Source organism: Schistocerca serialis, chromosome 5 (assembly GCF_023864345.2).
Source record: "Schistocerca serialis cubense isolate TAMUIC-IGC-003099 chromosome 5, iqSchSeri2.2, whole genome shotgun sequence".
NCBI classification, from domain to species: domain Eukaryota; kingdom Metazoa; phylum Arthropoda; class Insecta; order Orthoptera; family Acrididae; genus Schistocerca; species Schistocerca serialis.
The window spans coordinates 241,913,115-241,919,731 of NC_064642.1; the positions used below are offsets into that span (position 1 = coordinate 241,913,115).

The window sequence follows — 6,617 nt, forward strand, 5'->3', positions numbered from 1 at the left end:
ACTCGCAAAATATCTAGAAATACGCATATGGAGCTAGTTAAAGGCGAACGACAACAAAAAACTAATCTCAGGTGAGGCAGATACCAGCTAGATTCACTGGAAGAGTTCTCAGGAAGAGTTAGATTACAAAACCATTGTGCGACCAGCACTTGAATATTGCACATCAGTCTGGGATTCGTACCATACAGGATTGATAGAGGAAAAAGAAGGGATGCACAGAATTGTAGCGCATTTCGTTATACACTGGGTTGACCAAAGTCATCGGATACATATGGTGTCGGACCTCCTTTTGCCCGGAGTAGTGCAGCAACCTGACGTGGAATGGACTCAACAAGTCGATGGATGTCCCCTACAGAAATACTGAGCCATGCTGCCTCTATAGTCGTTCGTAATTACGAAGCTGTCACGAGTGAAGGACTCTGTACACGAACTGACCTCTGGATCATGTCTCACAAATGTTCGATGGGATACATATCGGGCGATCTGGGTGGCCATTCGCGTGAATTGTCCAGAATGTTCTTCAAATCAATCGCGAACAATTGTGGCCCGGTGACATGGCGCACTATCGTCCATAAAAATCACATCGTTGTTTGGGAACATGGCGATAACGAATGGCTGCAAATGGTTTCCGTGTAGCCGAATTGCAAAGGACGCAATCCATTCAATGTAAACACATCCCGTACGATTATGGAGACACCGGCTTTCACAGTGCCTTGTTGACAACTTGGGTCCACGGCTTCGTGGGGTCGAATCCTACCATCAGCTCTTATCAGCAGAATTCGGAACTCGTCTGACCAGGTCACAGTTTTCCAGTCGTCTAGGGTCCAACCGATGTCGTTGCTAACCCATGAGAGACGCTGCATGCGATGTGCTGTCAGCAGAGGCACTCGCGTCGGTTGTCTGATGCCATACCCCATTAACCCCAAATTTCGCCGCACTATCCTAACAGATATGTCGCACATTGCTTTCTGCGATTATTTCACGCAGTGGTGCTTGTCTGTCATCACTGACAACTCTGCGCAAACGCCCCTGTTCTCGGTCGTTAAGTGAAGGCCGTCGGCTACTGCATTGTCCGTGGTCAGAGATTATGCCTGTAATTTGCAATCTTGGCACACTCTTGACACTTTGGATCTCAGAATGCTGAACTGTCTAACGATTTCCGACATGGGATGTCTGGGATGTCCCATGCGTCTTGCTTCAGCTACCAATCCGCTTGCAAAATCTGTTGATTGCCGTCGTGCGGTGATATTCACGTCTGAAATCTTTTCACATGAATCACCTGAGTACCAACGACAGCTCATCCGATGCTATCTCCATTTTATACCTTGTGTACGTGATGCTACCGCCATGTGTACATGTACATATCGCTACATCATGACTTTTGTCACCTCATTTCAGGTTCATTTAGTAAGCACAATAGCATCTCGGAGGGTTTCAGCCAACTCTAGGGTAGGCGCTGCAAGAAAGGCGTTCTGCAGCGCGTTGCGGTTTACTGTTACACTTCCGATAGCGTATGTTTCTAAGAGAGTCAACGTATGCAAGTATATTGCTTGAGAAAAAGGTCTAGAACGTATTATTAGATTCGAACTCACAAGGAGGCTTACCAACACACGTTCTTCCCACCAATAATTCGCGACTGGAACAGGAAACTATGAAAGAGGGGCTTGACAGTGGTACACAAAATACGTTCTGACACACACCGTAAGGTGGCTTGTGGGGCATAGGTGTTGCTATACCGATTCTCAGGTGTTGCTCATTGGTCTGGAATTAATGGAGGAGACAGAGAAGATTCGATGAAGAGCGGCGAGTTTTGACACGGAATCGTTCAATTAGCGCGAGGGAGTCACCTAAGTGTTCATTAAACTTCAACGGTTGATGCTGCAAGTGAGGAGTCAGGGATCATATTACGTCCTCGCACACACATGTCGCGGAGTAAAAATTTTTGGTAATTTGTGGTAAGATCTTATGGGACCAAACTGCTGAGGTCATCTATCCCTAAGTTCACACACTACTGCCGGCCGGGGTGGCCGAACGGTTCTAGGCGCTACGTCTGGAACCGCGCGACCGCTACGGTCGCAGGTTCGAATCCTGCCTCGGGCATGGATGTGTGTGATGTCCTTAGGTTAGTTAGGTTTAAGTAGTTCTAAGTTCTAGGGGACTGATGACCTCAGAAGTTAAGTCCCATAGTGCTCAGAGCCATTTGAACCACACACTACTTATCGTAACTTACGGTAAGGACAACACACACCCATGCCCGAGGGAGGACTCGAACGTCCGACGGAGGGAGCCTCTCAGACCGTGACAAGGCGCCCTAGACCACTCGGCTACCCCGCGCGGCATCTCGAGAAGCAGCTGCGATAAAATCAAAGAGCTTATGGCTCGCGTCTAGCATTTCCGACAGCCCTACTTCCAGTGCACAATTTGCGATGAGATTCCGGATTAGCAATACCTTTCTGAGAAGTCCTGAGAGAAAACAGAGGAGGAGTGAATGTCAATGGAACACATGTGGACCACCACAAATTTGCTGACAACACTGCACAGCTTGCATTGAGTACAGATCAAGTGTAATAGCGGATGGAAGTTTCTTTGAAGTTAGAACGCAAAATTAATTAGAATAACACTAAAACAATGTACAACCAACATTCAGAGGAGAAAATAGTACACGCTAATAATGGAGCCACCGAGACAAAAATGATTTTGTGGTATTTACGGCAGATGAAGACAATGACATAATGGAGAGCTAAAGAAATAAACAAACAAGAGAATAAAAGCAGCATGGCGTGCATTCATTAAGCTGATTGTGAGTAGAGTTTTCAAAACTGAGTTTCCGTTGTGTCTGAAACAGAAAGTTGACAGTCATTATGTGGTGCCAATTTTGATTTATGGAAGGCAGGTTTGGACTTTCAGTGTGAATACCATTCTAAAGCTGAAGGACACTGAGCCAGAAATGAAGAAAGGCTATTGCGAATTAGTAGGAGAGACAACAAAACAAATGAATCAGGAAACTGAATTTGAAGACGAAATTATGACTGTAATGAGAATGAAACGGAGGCGCTGGGACATGTTGCCACCGAGACAGATGGTTGATGGCTCAGGGAAGTTCTTCGCTTGATTTCAGGAGACTGGAATAGACATGGATGACACTAGAAAACATTCTGGAATAGCATGGCTTGGATACGTAAAGCTCTACACTGTAGTGGTCAAGTGGTTGATATGGCGATGAGGAATATGTTGATGATACCAGAGCGCGGAACCCAGATATAGTTTGGGGAACGATGTCGCTTGTGTTCGTAGGCGGCAGTTTTACTAGATATCTACATCAGTATGAGTACAGGTGTTGACACAAAGTTTCCGGGATCGTGCCCTTAGAAATGGCTTAACCTAGGAATTCCGCGTTTAAGCTTCTAGAAGTGTATGGTAGTCATTATCAGATCTCTTGTCCGTAGCTACACAAGGATTCTCCCACAGTACGATTAGAAAAAAAAAGAAAAGAAAAAGAGCGATTCAAGATTACACTTAGAAACTGAAAAGAAATGGACAACAACTTCGGCACTTTCGATGGCGGATTTCCATGATACCATGTGACGTCTCAGTCAGCTAATCCGAAGGTTACGTTTCACGGCTATATTTATAGGCTATGTAATTTAATCCACGAATTACGTGTAGCTCAGTGGCCGTTTGCAAGTCTTTGACGTGGAGCCAGTTCCACGACGTACGTATTCCTAATCTAACCTAGTTATCCAACAGCAGAAAGGGAACCTACAGTTTAGCGTGGTACGCGAACCACGCATATCCCATGGCGCCTCCTCACATTGTTGAGAGGTGAAGGATATATTAAAAGCAGACTGAAAATTTCCGTTCTCAGGACGGGATTCGAACACGCAGTTGGTTCAAATGGCTCTGAGCACTATGGATGGGACTTAACTTCTGAGGTCATCAGTCCCCTAGAACTTAGAACTACTTAAACCTAACTAACCTATGGACATCACACACACCCGTGCCCGAGGCAGGACTCGAACCTGGGACCGTAGCGGTCGCGCGGTTCCAGACTGAAGCGCCTAGAAGCGCTCGGCCACCCCGGCCGGCAAACACGCAGTCTCTTGGCTTCCAGGAATGCGCATTACCATTAAACCACCAAATCCGACTTCTGGCATCCACTTAGGCTCCCTTACTGCGAAGTGAGCGCACTTCCATAACTACAAAGCAAGAATATAGAAAATTCCATAGGAAGCTATCAATAAGTTATCGATTTCTGCAGATTACGTAGACGGGTTTGGATGGAGTACGGAAGTGTAAATTCCTGTAAGTTGAAATGGGACTACTGCACATTCCGCTGCAGAATTGTGTGTGACGGGAACGGCCCACGGCAGACACGGAATCCCGGCCGCCCCTGTCCTCAACTGCTGATACGGCAGCCGGTATGCGCGACGCGTGGAGGGACCTGCCAGCGTGATTCATACGCGCTGCAGATAACTGTCTGTGCGCGCACCAACAGTATGGCCTAGCAGTGACGGGGTGGGATTTATGTGGTGTTTGTGGCCCGTGACGTTCGCCGAACAGATGAAATACACTGCGTACGACCAATATCCGTGCTGCTTCAATAAATAAAATAGAGCTTGGGATGCGGCAGGCGATATTACGTTTCGTTCAGTCGAGTGTGAGAGAACAATGCCTATAATACGGGTCTCGTATACGCGGGAAATAGGATTCAAAGACCCATTTGACCGTCTTGATATAGGTATCCCCTTTATTCTACGGACTCACATGGTACCATGTCTGGATAGCTCGTGATTTATATTTTCTTTGGCTTCAGTACATGATTTCAGATGAGCCCGGGGGAGGTTCCAAAATAATAGCTTATACTAAGCGTCCCTCAGTGCTATAAAGTAAACAACTTTATTACTTTCACACAATCGAGTGACACCTGGTATGAGGTACTGATTTATCAATCCTGCCAACACAGCCACTTAACCATGGAAATTTTGGTATAATGAAGTTTATTTAAGCGGAACTAGACACCCTGTATAATTAAAAATCGACTTGGACTGTGTGAAGATTAGTTTTTGTTCAGAGCCCATAGTTCTGTGGTCGATGGCTAAAATTACGCTGATCCTGGCATCCAATAATCATGCAGAATTCCAGGACACCCAGTCAGTTTCAACTTCAAGGACGGTAACGCATTAATATCTAAGGCAGGAACACAAGGTAGCAGACACTCTGTTGACGGCTGCTGGTACACCATCGTCCACGTACAATTTCTGATAACTGCTAATGTTATCTAGAAATCATTTGTACATACAGTTAATTGCAACGACCCCACCGTGCAACCTTACGTTACTTCCTTTGTTACGTTCCACGTAGAGACAGATTTACTGAAATTTGTTTGAGACTTTCTGTCTGGCTACGTACCTGATCTGAAACTCTGCACACCGAGGCACGGGTACAAAAAGGGAACCATTAGTATAATTTAATGACTACGATTTCAGGTTTTTCTAGAAAGTATTTACGCTGAGCGTTTTGTTCATTGAAAACGGAGAAGTTGCGTTTCTTGAATGCCATTGCAGGTACCCCAGTACGTAATAAGTTCACATTTCTTCTCTTTGATACGTGTCTCTGAAATAATTCATTTCTAAACGTGATGTTCGTGTTTACAAGAACGGTGACGTGCCTGTCAAAGAACCATAATTTCTTACGAAACGTTAGACAGCATCTGCTGGCCTGCACTGTTATTCCATGATCCGGCAATAACACTAGCAAACGAAAAAATCCTTTTCTGAGTTACAAATACGAAGTACTCTGTTTCTGGAAGCTAATAAACCCCTGGATCAAGATCTTAATTTCATAATTTCTGTACTAGCTTCAGATTTCATGTAATATCGTTTTTGAAAGTACTTACGGTGGCCGATGAATTGTATGCACGTGGCAAAATGATACTCTTTCGCAACAGGCCTTTCAAATGCGCCGGCACGGTAACTCAGCGTGTTCGGTCAGGGGGTTAGCTGCCCTCTGTAATAAAAAACTGAGCTAATGGATCATCGACGAACTTAAACGGGTGTCTTACGACGTCCGCCCCGAGTAGATACAACGAACGAAAACAAACAAAATGTACTCGCTTCGGCGGTACATATACTAAAATTGGAACGATACAGAGAAGATTAGCATGGCCACTGCGCAAGGATGACACGCAAAATCGTGAAGCGTTCCACATTTTTGGCCGGCCGCTGTGGCCGAGCGGTTCTACGCGCTTCAGTCTGGAACCGCGCGACTGCTACGGTCGCAGGTTCGAATCCTGCCTCGGGCATGGGTGTGTGTGATGTCCTTAGGTTAGTTAGGTTTAAGTAGTTCTAAGTTCTAGGGGACTGATAACCTCAGATGTTAAGTCCCATAGTTCTCAGAGCCATTTGAACCATTTTGAACCACGTTTCTGCCGGCACGGTACCTCAGCGTGTTCGGTCAGAGAGCTGGTTGGCCTCTGTAATAAAAAACTGAGTGGAAGGATTAACAAACGAACTTGAACGGATGTCACGTGACGTCCGCAACGATCAAACACAACGATCAACAACGAACAAAATGCAAAAAAAAATACAAACTAAAAGAAATCTATCTTTTCACAAAAG

The 6,617-nt window shown here is 45.5% G+C and overlaps 1 non-coding gene across 1 annotated transcript; it reads left to right on the plus strand.

The window, feature by feature from the left end:
* Positions 1 to 6,105: 6,105 nt before the first annotated feature.
* LOC126482866 (U6 spliceosomal RNA) lies at positions 6,106 to 6,212 on the plus strand. The gene has a single exon (XR_007587711.1). It is a non-coding gene; the product is annotated as a U6 spliceosomal RNA (small nuclear RNA).
* Positions 6,213 to 6,617: the final 405 nt, after the last annotated feature.